This window comes from Zootoca vivipara, chromosome 14 (genome assembly GCF_965207765.1).
Source record: "Zootoca vivipara chromosome 14, rZooViv2.hap1.1, whole genome shotgun sequence".
Classification (NCBI taxonomy): Eukaryota; Metazoa; Chordata; class Lepidosauria; order Squamata; family Lacertidae; genus Zootoca; species Zootoca vivipara.
Window position 1 is genome coordinate 2,256,191 of NC_142597.1, and position 19,285 is coordinate 2,275,475.

The 19,285-nt window shown below is 46.2% G+C and overlaps 1 protein-coding gene across 10 annotated transcripts in view; it reads left to right on the forward strand.

Annotated features, from left to right (window-relative positions):
* Nucleotides 1-19,285, forward strand: part of FGFR1 (fibroblast growth factor receptor 1) — a 100,141-nt gene that overhangs the window by 21,534 nt on the left and 59,322 nt on the right. The gene's annotated exons all lie outside the window — the stretch shown is intronic.

The following is a 19,285-nucleotide window of genomic DNA, read 5'->3' on the forward strand; positions in this document are numbered from 1 at the left end:
TTCTCTGGCCTGAGGTCAATGGTTGGATCAGGAGCTTGAAAATGCTGCAGCAGAAGAGGGTTATCTCTGTTCATAACATAGAGGTGTAGCATGTTCATTTGATTGAAGGGCCACTTTATAATGTCACTGCAAATTTGAATCTTATAGCTGCCTCTGTTTCTAGGTCACCAATCCTTTTGGTTTGAGTTGAGCAGTTAAGTGTCTGGACCCTTGAGTTCCTAATCTGGTATCTTTAGAGAAGAACTCAAGAGTCCAAATAAGGCAATCGTGTAAAAATAAAGTTAATCTTGTCTGTGCATTGTAGGAGCAAGTAGGACCAACAGTTGATTTTTCTCATGCCTGACGTATCTAGATTCTAATTTAAATGTATCTGAACCTTCAAATTAGAACATCAGGAATTCAGATAAACTGTGGAAATCAGTACTTAAAATCTTCATGTGACTACTATGCCTGTAAGATATTTAAATGAGAAAAAAATGATGATGGAAGGCAAGTGATCAAAAAGGTCATACTTGAGCAAATGACGAGAATTAGATCTGCCTGAAAGTATATATGGTCAGGGCAGCAATTTAAGTATTTGCTTTGGGATGAAATCCGAAGTAAGCTTGGGAAGGGTGTAATAGTTTGTGAGAAATGTGCCCTAATGATTCTGTGGTCTTTTTGCTCTTGGTTACGAGTCCTTTAACACCAGCAGGTAAAGCTTTTTGTAGTATAAAGATCAATCCAATTCAGCCAATTCAGATGCTCACAAACACGGCCAGTCTTCAAAAATGTTGGGACTTGATGCATCACATCGAACTGGTGGCCACTACTCACTCTTCGAGACCAGATACAACGCACTGTGCTCCTCTGCAGCTCCTGCTTCATGCCAAGGGGCTTGCATGGGAGAACATCCACGTGTCAAATCTATCTCCCCTTGGGGGATCGCTGCCCCTTGCAGAAGGCCCATAGCTCCATAGTAGAGCTTCGGCTGTGCATGCAGAAAGCCCCAGGTTCAATCCCCACAACATCCAGATAGGGCTAATAATGTCCACTGCCTGGAATCCTGGAGAGCCACTGCCAGTGAGCTAGGTGGACCCAATGGTCTCACTCTGTATGAAACAGCTTCTCATCTCCTACCGGTATGTTTGCTCCTGCATTTCCCTTTGCAACACCCCAAATCAACTACAGTGGTACCTCTACTTACGAATAACTCTACTTACGAATGTTTCTACTTACGAACGGAGCCTACGCATGTGTATACTTCAAATACCTGAATGTATATATGCCTGAGAATGTAATTGAGGAATTGTCCATATAAGATGATATTGTGGTCATTTTCGTACTGCTTTGTACTTGCACAAACGCCCTCTGACCTTTACATTGCTTTGCAGTCTCTGTGGTGTGGATGTTTGTTATGGGAAGGAGGGAATTGCGTCAGTGGCAGCCAGTGCCCAGGGATCTGCTGGGGCTGGTAGGAGGTCATGGCCAGTGGGGGGGGGGAGTTCTCAAGGACCACCTCTGCACACATGCATCAATCTGGACCCTAAGTTCACCAGGCTTGAGTTGGAGTTGCTACAATTCTTTTGTGTGGCTTCTTGGGCAGTAGGCTAGCTGCTTTCCTTTTCTTTTTGTGGGTCTCAAAAGTCTCTCAAATAGTCCTCTCCCCACCAGCCTAATTCTGTACCTCTAAAGATCAAAGCAAGGGACACGGGTGGCGCTGTGGGTCAAACCACAGAGCCCAGGGCTTGCCGATCAGAAGGTCGGCGGTTCGAATCCCCACGACGGGATGAGCTCCCGTTGCTCAGTCCCAGCTCCTGCCAACCTAGCAGTTCGAAAGCACGTCAAAGTGCAAGTAGATAAATAGGTACTGCTCCGGCAGGAAGGTAAACGGCGTTTCCGTGCGCTGCTCTGGTTCGCCAGAAGCGGCTTAGTCATGGTGGCCACATGTACACCGGCTCCCTTGGCCGATAAAGCGAGATGAGCGCCGCAACCTCAGAGTCGTCCGCGACCGGACCTTACGGTCAGGGGTCCCTTTACCTTTAAAGATCAAAGCATAGGCTTGGTCCCTGTAACTTCAGTAATCCACTGGGCCAAGTTTGTGTGTATCTGGGGGAGAGTCAAGAGAGCATCAGTTGCTGATTTGTGTTTGGTGCTGTGATTAAAGGTGAGGTTGTGTTCAGGGGAGACTGCAAGTGTGGGGAGAGAAAGCCGTTTCTGAGTAGCCCAAAGGTCAGAGATTGTGCTTAGCAGCTGGGGCAAAGTTTTGACAACTCTCCTCTTCTTGTGGGCCTTGGAGAGTAGTCTGCTGGTCTATAGCTGGTCTATAGCTTACCTGGAGATAAGTGAGGTCAGTGGCAGTACCTGTCATTAGCCCTATTCTGGATACATTTGAGGCCTCTTTCCTCTGGAATCCTTTCTTGGACCATGGATATGTGCCTTTAAAGCCAGCAGCCTGATGGTTTGTGGATTCTGGAAAACATCATAGTAGCCCACATATGGTGTGGTTTTTCCATGTCAGTTAGCATTAATGCAGCTTACTATATGTGGGAATATCTATTTTATAAATCTCATTATATAAATGTGAGCTGTTTGTAATATTGGCGTGTACCTTGTGTTGTGATGCCCCTACTTTTTAAAGGGTACCCTTTATTTATTTCTCCTCCTCCAACTCCTTTTTGTTGGCATGGTTTCAGCAGGCTGTTTGGACTTGTGCAAGCTGGTTTCTGTGGCACAGGCAGATGCCCAGTGGGCAGCTGAGACGGGGGCCTGTGTTATGTATACAGTCCTTGCAGAGTAAATATTTCTTCTGGACTGGAAATTTGAGATGATGTGGAGTATTCGGCATGCCTTCCCCTGTCAATAAGCTCATTCTCAGTTGGATCTTGCCCCTAAATAACCCTGCTCCAAAACCCTCTCTAACCCTTTCTACAAAGTATATTTCACTATTTCCAAATCTTAAGAGATGTCCATATATGATAGTTTCCTGCTGCCACACTAAATAAGAAATGCGGAAAGTGCACGTGAAAGGACCGCTTAGCAAAGAAACCGCATTTCCTTCCTTTGATACTGAGATGTGGGTTGTCCAACCTATGTCAGGCATGGGGAGCCCACCAGAGGTCGTTCAGCAACAACTCCCACAATAAACCCAGCAGGGATGGCCACTGGCCAGGGATGATGGGTGTTGTAGTCCAACAACAGAGGGAGACCACCTTGTTAACTGCCCCTGTGCTAAGCTTAGGAAGGCAACTTTGTTCCATGTTCCCCAGGCAGTAAGTCTCCCAGTTCAAGAAGGACTTAAAAGATCTTACAGGGGCTCCCTCTTAAGATGGCAATGTATATTGATTGCTGCATTTGAAGTGAGACAAGCCAGCTCTGTTGCATTTGGGGGGGGGGCACCTGTTCCAAAGTCCTGCCATGGAGTCCATGATAGAAGGGACCCCTGCAGGGGCCCAGCATAGACCCTCACAGCTATAAATGTAGAAAAATGGAAAGCATATTGCTCCCATGAGTGATGATATGCCATAAAACATGAGAAAGGTACTGGAAGCCAAGCCCTTTATGGAGAAGTCTATAAAAAGCAATGCCCATGAGCTTGAGAGGCCAGTCTCTTCTCAACCACTCTTCCTTCAAATTCATCCTATTATTTATTCATGTATTTATTTACTGCTCCTTCTGCTGTTTTTGTATACGGCACTTCAGCCATAAAGGCTCCCAAAGCAGGGACTTGCATAGTGAAATACAAAAAATAAAAGTGGAACAGATCAATCAAAGCACTGTGAAGCAGCAAAACCCCAAACAGGGGATTGATTAACATGTAGACTTCCCAGGCTCAAGGATCAAGGCATGCACACACAAACCCCTTTCCCAAGTACATTTTTTTACTATTGTCCCTCACCCAATTTCTTCAACCTCTCACAGGGAACTTTGCCCATGAGAATACTTCAGTGTCTGTCTTTATTTTCCTTTCTATCTCTTTCTAAATGATCTTAAAATAATAGAATTGGAAGAGACCACAAGGGCCATCCAGTCCAACCCCCTGCCAAGCAGGAAACACCATCAAAGCATTCCTGACAGATGGCTGTCAAGCCTCTGCTTAAAGACCTCCAAAGAAGGAGACTCCACCACACTCCTTGGCAGCAAATTCCACTGTCGAACAGCTCTTACTGTCAGGAAGTTCTTCCTAATGTTTAGTTGGAAGCTTCTTTCTTGTAGTTTGAATCCATTGCTCCGTGTCCACTTCTCTGGAGCAGCAGAAAACAACCTCTCTCCCTCCTCTATATGACATCCTTTTTATATATTTGAACATGGCCATCATATCACCCCCTTAACCTTCTCTTCTCCAGGCTAAACATACCCAGCTCCCTAAGCCGTTCCTCATAAAGCACTGCTTCCAAGCCTTTGACCATTTTGGTTGCCCTCTTCTGGACATGTTCCAGCTTGTCAGTATCCTTCTTGAACTGTGGTGCCCAGAACTGGACACAGTACTCCAGGTGAGGTCTGACCAGAGCAGAATACAGCGGTACTATTACTTCCCTTGATCTAGATGCTATACTCCTACTGATGCAGCCCAGAATTGCATTGGCTTTTTTAGCTGCTGCATCACACTGTTGACTCATGTCAAGTTTGTGGTCTACCAAGACTCCTAGATCCTTTTCACATGTACTGCTCTCAAGCCAGGTGTCACCCATCCTGTATTTGTGCCTTTCATTCTTTTTGCCCAAGTGTAGTACTTTACATTTCTCCCTGTTAGAATTTATCTTGTTTGCTTTGGCCCAGTTCTCTAATCTGTTAAGGTCATTTTGAAGTGTGATCCTGTCCTCTGGGGTATTAGCCACCCCTCCCAATTTGGTGTCATCTGCAAACTTGCTCAGGATGCCCTCAAGCCCATCATCCAAGTCTTGTGGAAGTCATTCACAGTGTTGTCTTTGGAAATATGGGGTTGTGGGGTGGTTGTGTTCCACATCATCATGTGTGATGGTGGAGCATGCATAAGCCCATTATTCCCCCATTATGCTTTGCCCCCCCCCATTTCTGCCCCTTTTTCTGACCATTTCTGGGTTGTTGCGACGCACGCATGTACAGTTGTTCATCAGTTCAACATGTGTAAATCTGTGGCAGCCTGTAATGCTAAGCAAACGTCCTGTCAGTGCAAGGATTTCCACTTGTGCAATGGGAGGGCATGGGGCATGTGCAGGAGGAGACAAGGGTGGGAAAGTCCCATTCTGAAATGGAAACACTTGCACAACATTAGACACAAGCCCAACCACTATTTCCAATGGATGACCAGTTGAGCCAAACTTTGTCCTTGCCGTTCCTTTGCAGAGGACGAGGGCATGTCTGCTCTACTCTCCATTTGTAAAGTAGGAATACTAGTGGCTTGGTTCAAAGGCTTGTCCTGTGGATAAATACAAAGAGCATAAGTACGTTTGCAAAATGAGAAATAAGTATTCTAAATGACTAAGGTCAGAAAACTGGAATTCACTCTCCCCTATAGGATCTAAAAGGAGCTTTCAGTTCCTTTAGATCTCTCTGGCAGTAGGTTTTGTGTGTAGAGTGGACTACTGTGTTAAGAGTATTGTGGTTAAGTATTTAGATCTCTATTGTGGTTAAGTATTTAGATCTATTGCACAGGTACAGCAAAGACTGTGCTTGTTTCATGCACACCTAAGTACCATATCTTCCAATATGAAGCAGCCCCAAACTGGGACACCATCTTCCAGTGCTAGACTCATGCATCCGAAAAAGTGTAGCCCCAAATCCCAGCAGCCATTTGGGCTGTTGTCCTCTTGCAAGAAAAAATGGGATGTCCCCCCCGGCCCAGGCAGTTGGTGGGTATGAAGTACACGAGCCCATAATTATTTACAACAGTGGGGTTTTTTAATGCTTTCTACCTTCAGGAAACCTTCCACTTCTCTGAGCCATCTTTATCAAGTAGGTCAAGGCAGAAACTTGCCCGAACAAAGAGTGGAGGTGGACCAAGGCCATATGTGTCTCTTCCTCTAGTCCAGGGGTCAGCAACCTTTTCCAGCCGTGGGACAGTCCACTGTCCCTCAGACCATATGTTGGGCTGGCCTATTTTTTTGGGGGGGGATGAACGAATTCCTATGCCCCACAAATAATCCAGAGATGCATTTTGAATAAAAGCACACATTCTACTCATGTCTCCTGCCAACCTAGCAGTTCGAAAGCACGTCAAAGTGCAAGTAGATCAATAGGTACTGCTCCGGCGGGAAGTTAACGGTGTTTCCGTGTGCTGCTCTGGTTTACCAGAAGCGGCTTTGTCATGCTGGCCACATGACTGTACCACCGGCTTCCTCAGCCAATAACATGAGATGAGCGCCGCAACCCCAGAGTCGGTCACGACTGGATCTAATGGTCAGGGGTCCCTTTACCTTTACTCTACTCATGTAACAACACACATGTAAAAACACACTGATTCACCGGACTGTCCGTGGGCCAGTTTGAGAAGGCGATTGGGCCACATCCGGCCCACGGGCTTAGTTGGCCACCCCTGCTCTAGTGTGCCTCTCCCAGGCTCCACTCCCTTAGCCCGAAACTGTGATTCTCAAAGAGCCAAACCCCTGACCTGCAGCCTGTTGTGTTTTGCCTAGCACGCTCCCTATGCCATTGGACAGGTGTAACACAGAAGGAAGCACTTAGTTCCTCTGGAATGGCATCTGCAAGGGTTGTAATTCAGGCTTTGCAGGGTCCAGACCAGCACCATTGCATTTTGTGGACTGTGATAGGGGATGGGAAGGGGGAGTGATTGAGTTTTGTTTCAATTTGAATGTGAATCCACCTCATTTTCACTTCCTAAAACAATTCAAACAAAAATGTGGCCATCCCTTGAATTGCTGTGCAGTTTTTCAAACCAAAAGGTGTCTAGAAGTCCATATATTAGTGGAAAGTGTGCATAATATGTGTATTAAAAATAAAAAATAAAATAGCATGCAAAAAAGCATTATATTGAGGGAATGCAGCTTGCAAAAAAGTGTATATTAAGGAAGGCTGCATACAAAATGTCTATTAAGAGCAATGTGCATTAAAATGCCTGTAAACTGGAGGGTTGCACATCGCCATTTAGATTTCTCCTCTTCCCTGAATCTGTCTAATCCAGGCACAGGCAAACTTGGTCCTCCAGATGTTTTGGGACTACAACTCCCATCATCCCTGACCACTCGTCCTGTTAGCTAGGGATGATGGGAGTTGTAGTCCCAAAACATCTGGAGGGCCAAGTTTGCCTACGCCTGGTCTAATCCCTTTTTAATGCCATCTGAGACAATATTCGTCACTACTGTACATCTTGTGGCAGCAAATGCCGTCAGGTAAGCGCTGTGCCTGTTGCTAAAGGACACCCTTGGTTCACACAGGGAACAGTTGTGGCCTCACTTCTGCATGAAACATGTGCCTTGAGGAAGGGAAAGGAGAATGTTAGGCGCTTTGAGACTCCTTAGGGTAGTGATAAAGTGGGATATCAAATCCAAATCCAAAACTCCTCATCCCCAGTGCTTCACACGGTAGGCAAGCTGCTTTCAGGGAAGCCATTGCCAAACTTCTCATGGAGTAATGGCTGATAAGCTTCCAGGGAAGCCCCCAAACCCACTGGATGTCCCCCGAACACAGTTTGACACTTGTTTATAAAACAAGAAGTTGGCTTGCAGAAGTGAGTGCCCTAAAAACAGATGAAACCTAGGAATAATGCAAGATGTCTAACATAGACAGGGAGCACCCTCTATTCATTAGAACCTGAAAGGTTCTTGAACACACACACACACACACACACACACACACACACACACACCCTGGCAATAAGGGATCCATTCCCACATCGTTTGGTCTGTCACTCCTGCTCCAACTCTTGTGAACTTTTGATTGCACTTGATCTCCTCCTGTTGCGCACTCTCGTGTGTCCAATGACTTCCCTTCATTAATATTGGGCAGAGGCTGGAGTTTATAAACCAGACCAGGGGTTCCCAAACTAAGGCCCGGAGGCTGGATGCGGCCCAGTCGCCTTCTAAATCCAGCCCGTGGACAGTCCGGGAATCAGCATGTTTTTACATGAGTAGAATGTGTCCTTTTATTTAAAATGCATCTCTGGGGTTATTTGTGGGGCATAGGAATTTGTTCATCCCCCCAAAAAAATATAGTCCGCCCCCCCCCAAGGTCTGAGGGACAGTGGACTGGCCCCCTGCTGAAAAAGTTTGCTGACCCCTGAAAGAGACCGTGTCCATGTTATAATGTCGGGAGGCGGTGTTGTAAGGGAGAGCCGAGGGGAGGATGCCCTCCAGCCACTGAAAACTGCTTGCCATAACTAGAAACAGAGGTTGTGTGCATGAGTCTCTGTGTAAGAGGAGCTTTTTTTTGCCGGGGTGGGGGGTGGGGGGGAGGGACTTGGGTAAGGCACTCTGCAGCCCTTTCCCAGCAAACAGACCATAGCTAGCCTTGAGGAAAGGCCAATTGGGAAGGGACTCCCCCCCCCCCCTAGAAAGAGGCCTGCCCCCAGAGGCCCAGTAAGTGCTTCCTGTTGGGATTAGCAGAGCTGTTGGGCATGTGTGTGCTTTTTCTTCAGGAAATACCTTTAGTAAGCCCTGGTGGGGTTCCCATGGCAACCGGCAAGGGGACCTGCTGATCTCAGCCATTCAGTTCTTTATTGTTGGCTGCAACTCTTTGTTGGCTGCATTATTGCAATCCTGGCAAATAACAGCAGTTTGCACTGTTTTGTAAGGGCCCTGAATGCAGAAGGGTGGTTTTTTTGTTTTGTTTTTTAACATTCAGATGGCCTAGTCTGGCACAGGGCCATTTGCATGCAAAAAAAGTTAAAAAAAAATGCTGAAAGACTAAAGGTTAATCTTAGTGCTTCTCCAATCCCCCCCCAACACACACACACACACACACACACCAGGTTCTCTTTTGCCAATGAGTTCTCTGCTCTCACACTTTTTCCCACCTGGGCTTGGGTTTGGGCTTGAGCTGGATGTGTGTGGTGTTTTTATTTCCCTCCCCCTCTTCTGAAATTTCTCCCCCTTCCCTCCTGCCGAAATCCCTGGAAAGCTAATGACAGCTCTAAGAACCTGTTGAGTTTTGCCATCTGGTCAGGCCTTAACCAGACTAAACTTGGATTTAATTCAGTTTCAAAGCTGCAGTAAAATTCATCACAAGTGCAGCACAGAGCTTTTGGACGTTACATCATGCTTGTAATTTTTAGGCTTGTTTCAAAATCATTATGTAACCATTCCTGGAAGAATCTGCCCCCTTCATCCAGCTCTGTGGCGGCTGTGTGTGCCCCAGCGCGCTCCAAGAAGTTCCCAGGCGGAGACTCTTGTATTTCATCCTCAGGCACTGGGTATTAACAGACTCCCTCCGCCAAATCCCTTGGGGGATGCAGTGCGGATGGGGTTTTTGTGGCTTCCATCAATCATCTCTGTTTCAATTTCTCTGTCATTGAAGTATGTGTATACAGCCGCAAAGAGCATGCGGCAGCCTGCTTGTTTGCCCCGGGGTGAGTTTTCGTAAGCTTTGTTTATATGGATAAACTGGGCCTCTCCTTCTTCATTGGGTTTAGTGAGGACAACGGGTTTGTGCTTTCACTGACCCATAACATCCTAATATGAAGCAAAGGGCAGGGGTGGACCCAAGAAGAGTCCTGGTTGGGTCAAACCAAAAGGCCCTCTAACTGAGCATCCTGTTTCTTCAGTGGCGCCACCAGATGCTGCAAAGAGGTTTGAGTGTCTCTGTATTGCAAAGCATTAACAGTGTGGCAAGAGGGAAATGCCATCACATGTGTTACAGGCAAGGACAGCATCTCCAGGTAGGACAGATAAATACATTTGCCTGATGGCCTGGGAGAGTGCAGTTGCCCTCCTTGTGTGCTTCCTATAGCATCCTGCCATGAGAACAGAACACTAGACAGGAGGACTGTGCAAACAATTTGGCTGAATTCCAAACTAAATGGAGTTTCCAGACTGAATCTGAATCAGGCCTGGATTCAGACCAGTCTGCATCTCAGAACACTCTGTAAGAAAGCCAGACAACCTTTCTCCAAAATGTTGCAAAAGTGGAAAACAATCCCATAGAAGGAGCACACCAGGGTGGGGAAATGGGGAGCTGCAGTTATGACTCTTTGGGTTTCCAGTGCATATGAATGGAACTAACAATGATTTGTATTTTCAGTTTTCATTTTGGATTCGTAGTCTTAAGTTGAATTGGGTCTGAATTGATCTGGACTAAATCAGGGACTGAATCAAAGGTGGGGGGGGAGCACTTGCTCATCTCTGCTAGCTAGGACTTCGCTTTGTTACAGCAGGGACCTTCTTCTACTCTTATGTTAGCTGTTGCCAATCACTGGACTGAGCTAGATGCACAAATGGTCTGAATTGATATTTTATGTTCCCCATTCTGCTTTCAGAGTGCAAAACTGAAATCTGAGTTGTCGACTTGGATCTATTTTGCGCATTTCAAGTATTCAGAGTGTTCACCTACATCAGGCATGCCCAAACTGCGGCCCTCCAGATGTTTTGGCCTACAACTCCCATGATCCCTAGTTAACAGGACCAGTGGTCAGGGATGATGGGAATTGTAGGCCAAAACACCTGGAGGGCCGAAGTTTGGGGGTGCCTGGCCTACATTAACACAGCAATGGTTATAACAAGATTGGAAACCATTATGATGATCACAGAAAAAAGGAAGTCAAAGCCCACCATAAAATAATCCTGGGAAAATTGCAGTTTGTTATTGGTAACGACTTTCCAGGATTCTTTTGGGGAGGGGAGTGTCATTTAAATGAATGGTGTGTGCCTAGTGCCAGTGTATTTTGAACTTTGGCCTCTATCTGTTTTTGGACTACAATTCCCATCCTCCCTAGCTAGCAGGACCAGTGGTCAGGGATGATGGGAATTGTAGTTCAAAAGCATCTGGATACCCAAGTTTGGAAAACTCTGGCCTATTTTGTTGACCTGAAGGATTTATCTAAATTATTTCAGCTCCTGTCCACATTTCTATTAGTTTGTTCTTGTTGTTTAATCGTGTCCGACTCTTCGTGACCCCATGGACCATGGCACACCAGGCACTCCTGTCTTCCACTGCCTCCTGCAGTTTGGTCAAACTCATGTTCGTAGCTTCGAGAACACTGTCCAACCATCTCGTCCTCTGTCATCCCCTTCTCCTTGTGCCCTCTATCTTTCCCAACATCAGGGTCTTTTCCAGGGGGTCTTCTCTTCTCATGAGGTGACCAAAGTATTGGAGCCTCAGCTTCAGGATCTGTCCTTCCAGTGAGCACTCAGGGCTGATTTCCTTCAGAATGGATAGGTTTGATCTTTTTGCAGTCCATGGGACTCTCAAGAGTCTCCTCCAGCACCATAATTCAAAAGCATCAATTCTTTGGCGATCAGCCTTCTTTACATATCTTATATTTGTTCTTTACATATCTTATATTTTGTGTATGTCTTGTAGTTGATTCAACTTTGGGATTCTGAGCTTCATGAAATAAACACCATAGAAATTATGATTATCAGCTGGATGACAGCGGGAAACGGCTTTAAAAATGGGGGTTTCCCAGGGAAAACAGGAGACTTGGCAGCTATGTAACAGTTACACACTTCTTGCAGAATTTTCAAAGTGTTTTTACTTAAGGCACGATGCCTTAAAGCTGCTCCAAGCAGCTTTGCACCGTTAAAGCAATCAATCAATCAATCAATCAATCAAAGAGAGCAAGTCCTCAGTTGACCTCCTAAGTACAATGGTTGAACCAACCCTCAGAAAGAGTTTTAGATCTAAAGAACTAAACTGCAGGTCTGTGGCCTGTTTGCACTGGTCTGATGGACTGGTTTTGAAGCAAAATCTGGTATTCTCTGACATCCCAAATCTAATATAATATCTGTTTACCCTAACTGGAAACAGTTCTCCATGCTCTCAGATACAGACCTTTCCTCAACACCTGCTACTTTAAAAACAAAACAAAACAATAACCCTATGAGGTAGGTTAAGCTGAATGACTGGCCCAAGGTCGCCCAGTGAGCTTCATGGCTGATTGGGGATTTGAACTCTAGTTTCCAAGGTTCTAGATTAGCCCTCCAACCACTATACCACACTTGTTTTTATTATGAGCTCTGCCCATGTGGCCCAGATCTTCCCAACATTATCTGAATAATGCGGGAAAAGCACAAGCTGCAGTGAATCCCACACCATCTTAGGACATGGTAGACCATGCTAAAAAAAAATACTAATAATCATTTCAAATAAGGACAAACTAATGGTAGTGTGGGTCCACAACAATCATTTGTGTGCACCCAATTCTAAAATGCATGTATCAGGACTATGGAATCTTGCCCACCCTCCCACCACCACTATTGCAAGGCTTCCTTCTAACAAGTCATTCCTTCAATATAACATTTTCATCAGCCAGGCTCCAGTTTGAATGTGAATCTAGCTAGGAGATAAATATTTTGGGTGGCAAAAGGCAGGGTGCTGTGGAAGGAGTGTTCTGAACTTTCTTTACTGAGCCAAAATAGGCAAACTGGTGTGCTTGGTCTTGGAGGACAGCATTTATATAATGAGATGTAAGTGTTGTTGAACCAGTTGAGAGCAGTGGCCATAAAGCTATTATGTTAAATATACATGCAAATTGCTAAGAAAAATCAACATGGTCACATTTGACTTCAAAAAAGGAAACCACCCCAGAATGAAGGGATTGATAAAAAGGAAGTTAATAGGTTAAGCCAAGGGGGTCAAATCTCTCTGAAATGCTTGGGAGTTGTTTAAAAACACAAAATTAGAACTGGCATGCATACTGCAGATCAGAAAAGGTACCACAAAGGCCAAGAATATGCCAGTATATAAGTACTGTAGAGTAAATGAAGGTATTAGAGGCAATAAGGTTTCCTAAAAATGGAAGTTTTCTCCATGCGAGAACAGAAAGGAACAGGAATTTGGCAAAAAAAAATGCAAGCAGACGATAAGGGATGGTAAAATTACATAAAATTTTAGGAGCATATTGCTAAAAACATAAAGACAATCACCGCCAACAAAATCTTTAAATGTATTAGTAGTAGGAGAAGGAGTAGTATAGGTAGGGAGTGATAAAGGAGTTAAAGGTGTGCTGAAGGAAGATAAGGATTGCTGAATGAATTATTTTAATCTGTCTTCGCAGCATATATCAGATCCTCCAAGTGTCCCTATTTTAGCAGGACATCACGGATTACAGAAGACCATGCATACTTTTTTAAACTGGGACTTGGCAGCTATGGTCTCAACCAAGTGCTTCAGCCATTTCTCCCACTCCCCCCCCCCAACCCCCAGCACTTTCTTTCTTCAGTCTGTTAACAGTAACACACAAAAATGGGGAGGGGGTCTTTCCCTGACCATACATGAGAGACGTGTATTTTAACTAGCTATCCAAATGCCCATTAGACAAATAACTTTTAATTAGGACTGAGAGAGCTTGGGATCATTTTTACTAGCAAGCTCGCTCTTTCTTTTCTTTGATCTTTCTAGTATTGCAAAATAGAGTCAGCTTAATTGCAATCAATGGATGCACTAGGGTGGGGTAAGGATCCTGGCACTGATGCACACAGAGTACACGGGAGACTCTAAAGGGGGGAAGGGGAGCCAAAGAGAGAGACCCGCTAAGGGAGGTGCCAGCAGAGACCCCCTCAAAGAGCCTTTCCCACCTGCGCCCACATGCCACATGCCCAACAGCTCGGAGAGGTCTAGGAAGCAGGCTTGGATCTGCCAGTGGATGAAGAGCCCAGGCTAGCAGCATAGAGAAAAAGGTAAAGAGTGATCCCCGTGTGCACACTTCCTGGCTCTGCTCGCAAAGCAAGTCTTTGTACCGGGAACAGGCGTGTGTCCATAGAGATAGGAAAAAGTAAAGCACATGCACTTCCTGGCTCTGTTTGCAAAAAAAATAAAAATGTTTGCACGGTGCAATTCCGGGGGAATTACGGGATATTTCCGCATTCAGGGTGACAGCGGGAAACGGCTTTTAAAAAGGGGTTTTCCCGGAGAAAACGGGAGACTTGGCAGCTATGTGCAGGAGCCCAGCTGCCAACTCCTGGCCCTGCTGCATGTTGCTGCTTATTCCCCTCCCCAGGACCTGCTTGGCATTTTTTTAGGCACCTACTGAGGCCCATGAGCCTGGAGCCTCCTGGCCTTGCTGCTGCTCCTACCTACCTGTCCTCCAGCAAGCAAGCAGTGAGAGGAGCAGAAGTCACAACAATCCTTGTACACCTTGTCCATTTTCTCCAAGACCCTGGGGTGCCTTGAATCATGGTCAGGGGTGCTGTGGGCAACCCTGACCCCTGTCCCTCTTTCCCTCCCTCCCTCCCTCCCTCCCTCCCTCCCTCCCTCCCTCCCTCCCTCCCTCTGATGCCCTACAAGCTCCCCAGGCAAATGGTGCTTCTGGGACTGGCCGGGGGGGGGGGTGCTTCCAGGGTGGATAAAAACCAATGATTTAATTTTTTTAAAAAAATCATATTTTTAAATTTATATCAGATTCTTAAAATCAAATGCTTTTGGAGGAAAAATCTTTCTAAAGATAGTTTTCTATTTAAGTTACATTATAGTCCAAAGGCTATTCATCGGGAAATAAGAATTTGTTATAAGATTTTCATGTGTGCTAAAACTCAGTCTAAAAGGTGGTTGTTGTTGTTTTTTAATTGTTTAGCCACATCAGTTAACAAACATGGATACATATTCTATAATGTTATTGTTTTAGTTAAATAAATTATTAAATTGTTATTAAGGAAATGATTATTATTTTCCTTCCAATAAACTACAGCAGAAAAGTTGTCCAAATATAAACATTTAACTTATTAAACCTCACAATAATTTTGTAATTATGTGTCAATGTACAGCCATACCTCATGTTACATTTGTTTTTTTCAGGTTGTGTCCCACGGCGACCCGGAAGTATCGGAAAGGGTTACTTCTGGGTTTTGCCCCTCGTGCATGCGCAGTAGCGCTAAATTGCGCTTCATGCATGCACACAAGTACCAAATTGCGCCATGCACCTGCACAAATACAGCGCTTCAGGTTGTGGGCTTTTCACATTGCGAACGGGCCTCCGGAACGGATCCCGTTTGCAACCAGAGAGGTATCAATGTATTTCTAATTTGTTGTTGTTTAGTCGTGTCCGACTCTTCGTGACCCCATGGACCAGAGCACGCCAGGCACTCCTGTCTTGCACTGCCTCCCGCAATTTGGTCAAACTCATGTTTGTAGCTTCAAGAACACTGTCCAACCATCTCGTCCTCTGTTGTCCCCTTCTCCTAGTGCCCTTAATCTTTCCCAACATCAGGGTCTTTTCCATGGAGTCTTCTCTTCTCATGAGGTGGCCAAAGTATTGGAGCCTCAGCTTCACGATCTGTGCTTCCAGTGAGCACTCAGGGCTGATTTCCTTCAGAATGGATAGGTTTGATCTTCTTGCAGTCCATGGGACTCTCAAGAGTCTCCTCCAGCACCATATTTCAAAAGCATCAATTCTTCAGCGATCAGCCTTCTTTATGGTCCAGCTCTCACTTCCATACATCACTACTGGGAAAACCATAGCTTTAACTATACGGACCTTTGTAGGCAAGGTGATGTCCCTTCATGGATCAATGCCTTGTCGTGGCGAAGGGGCTTGAATAACTCAGAGAAGCTATGAGCTATGCCATGCAGGGCCACCCAAGATGGACAGGTCATAGTGGAGAGTTTTGACTAAACGTGATCCACCTGGAGAAGTAACTGGCAAGCCACTCCAGTATCCCTGCCAAGAAAACTCCATGGACAAAGACAACAGTATTTCTAATAGTATAACCAAATCAGTAATTTTTGGTATAACTGTAAAAACTACTCTGAAAATTTATCATTCCAAAAATGAAACCTTCATCTGGTTGTAAATATTAAGATTATACCAGCAAGAATGAGATTTTCTGTAAAAACAACGATTTAAATCAAGTCTTATTGACTAGTACCGGTAATTTAAATCAAATCCACCATGGGTGCTTCCCAGGCCCTTGTGAGGCAGTGTGAGGAGGCACCTCTCTTTGGGGGGGGGGGCAGAGAGGCAGCTCAGAGACCAGTGGTAGCAGCTGCAGCTGCCCAGAGGAGTCCCAAGGAGAGGGGAGAGGAGAGGAGGATGAGGGAACACTCCGCAAGGGAGGGTGTTTGAAAAGGGGTGAGGGGCTGCCGGCTCTGCAGGCAAGGGGGGACATTGGTCAGGGGAACCGTGGACCCCAAAAGCTTGAAAGCCTCTGCTCTAGGGGGTGGTGTGCATTCTGCCCAGAGGCAAACAAAGTAGGCAATGGCAATGTAACAAGGATGTAATATGGGAAGAAGGTCCCACCGAGACCATCCGGCAGCTGACATTATTATTGCACGAATTCCAGCAGTGGGACATGCCGGGTCATTAGTGATGCTGGTGAATTCCAAGGGATGTGTGTAGCGAATACAGAACAGAGAGGGAAATGATGCCTTCTTACATTCCTGTTGGTCATATACTGTATGTATAATCTTGATAGCATTTAATAGGAAAGCAGGCACAGATTATTTAAAAAGTAGAAAATACTACTAGTCTACTCTTCCTATCTCCCACCAGTTCCCCCCTTCCTGCCAGCCCCCCAAAATCTATGGGAATGAGAGAAGAGTCCTGCTTTCTGCCCAGTGTTATGGTAATTTCCTAGTTGCGAACTGCCTGGTGATTACCATAGGCTCTGTTAAGGACAAAAGCTTTTCTCAGAGGCCTGGATCAGCCTGAGGCGTCTCTTGAGTCTTTCTGCACAATAGGGGCAGGCACAAAAGCCCAGAGAGATCATCTGGCTTATTAAACAATTGCTAGAAATGGGGAAGGGGGTGAGGGGGGGCAGGTTTGTTCAAGAGCCGCCAGAAGAGGATCTGTGGGGAGGGGGCTGGCGTCTCTGGCCACCAATAAGTAGACTGTGCGCAGCTCTGATCAGAGCTGCACCTGGCTGCTGTGCTAAGTTGCAAAGAGCCCTTGGAGCCTGACGAAGCCCAGCGATCAAAGGGGATTCCCCTAAATTAGCGTGCCCAAGTGAAACAGTCACAGCATTGCTCCTGGGTCTGACCTGTCTTGAAGGAACCGAGGGGTTTGGGGAGGGGAAGGGGCCTGTTGGTGTGCTTGCAGTTGGTCCAGTCAGCTCTTTGGAGCTCTCTAGGCCTGCCTGGCTTAGTTCCAGTGTAGGATTGGTACCTTGCAAAGAGAAAGTAGGCAACCGGAAGAGCAGGCTGAGGCTCCACTGCCAGCCCAGGGACTCCGATGACCCTTTCTTTGCGAATGGTCAGCACCCAAAGAAATAGGGGGAAGCTTCATTTGTGGAGCTGCAGAGAAAAGATGCTGAGTAGCTGCTGGCTTCTGAGGACAATGTGGCAGGGGTAGCTGGGACGACAATTAATTTTATTTCTACACTGTTTGCCTCTCTTCCAACCATATCTCACTGGTCTTCAAGCAACACTATGAAGTAGTCCCTTGAGGAGAGATGTTTTGGAACCACTAATCCATTTAAGGCACCTTGAGGCTGCACCCTCTGGCTTAGATGGCGTTGTCTCCCTTCTGCGGGAGGGGCTGGTGGAGCTGGATAGGGGCATTAGCCTGTGACGGCATTCTCTCTGCGGCATTCTCTCTGCGTTCCCACTGTGCCTCTTGACCAGCCTGCACTCTGGGTTCTCAAAGGCCAGTGGCCTGCCTTTGCCCTCTGACTTCCTTCTCTCATCAGCTGGTGCTGGGAGAGAACGGCTGTCTATCACAGGGAGAAAAGGCATTGATCATGGCAGTTTCGTACAGAACAATGCTGGGAAGGGAAGCTTCATTGACTTTTGAGACATGGTGACCCCACCTGTGCTCCTTGAAGCTGATGTCTGCAAATCAAAAAAGCATCCAGGCATTGCTAAATGCTCAAATGGTGTCAAATGTTTATGTTTGCAATAGGAGGCCCTCAAATCTTACTTGGGAACACTGGGCACATAATTCATGTCCTTCTGGGAGGGATGCTCTTCCCCAGACATTGTCTGCGGGGGCGGAGGGGGACATCAGGAATTGGATGCCGTTGACAGCTGTTTGAGGACAGCAGGTCTCTTTGGGAATTCAAAAGGCTAAAACTGCTTAATATATTACACACACACACACACACACAGAGAGAGAGAGAGAGAGAGAGAGAGAGAGAGAGAGAGAGAGAGAGAGAGATTAGGAGGCATTTGACTAGCAGCATCCTTCTTAGTCTCAGTGGGTGTGAAATTTGAGTGGTGAAGCCTTCCAATTTGGCAGAAACCAGAGAGCAGGCAATGCTTTGTAATGTATACCAAGAATATTGGGCTCCAGTATGTTCCTTTTTTAATGGGACCCAGGTGGCGCTGTGGGTTAAACCACTGAGCCTAGGGCTTGCTGATCAAAAGGTCGGCGTTTCGAATCCATGTGACGGGGTGAGCTCCCGTTGCTTGGTCCCAGCTCCTGCCAACCTAGCAGTTTGAAAGCACGTCAAAATGCAAGTAGATAAATAGGAACCGCTACAGCGGGAAGGTAAACGGCGTTTCCATGTGCTGCTCTGGTTTGCCAGAAGCGGCTTTGTCATGCTGGCCACATGACCTGGAAGCTGTACGCCGGCTCCCTCGGCCAATAATGCGAGATGAGCGCGCAACCCCAGAGTCGGTCACGACTGGACCTAATGGTCAGCGGTCCCTTTACCTTTACCTTTATGTTCCTTTTCATCTTGAAATGGGAAGGGGCACGTGTGAGTCCAGGGCTCAGTGTCATCTGGTTCACATGTAACCCTAAGCCAAACCATGGCTTTTAGCATGAACAGACAGATACTAAGAGAGGAAAACACTGCTGCTTTCCTCCTCCAGCCACGCTGCTGTGCTCCAGTGAGCTAATCCATGGTTTGGCTTAGCATGTTGTCTGTGCTCATGGCTTGGGGCCACTCCAGGCAAAACACAAACTGTGACCAAGGTTTGTTTTGGGTTTACAGCTAATGGCTTGCCTAGAAGAGGGAAACCACAAGCCTGGGTTTCAATGACATGCAAATCCAAACCATTGCTTAACTCGCAGCAGCAGCAACAGGACTGCAGAAGGGCCAAAAGAGTCACAATCTCCTCTTTGTGAGCCTGTACACTTGTGTGTTCTCAATAAACCATGATTTGGCTTAGTGTTGCATGCCAAGTGAGGCTGTGGCTTGTTCCCAATATCACGATGAGCCATTATTTACCTTGATTCTGAATGCAGCCTCTGTGTGTTCAGTACTTTCAACTCTGTTGTGTATTTCTCATTGCTTATTCATCCAAACCAGCCTCATGATCCGAGGTCACTGTTTCAACT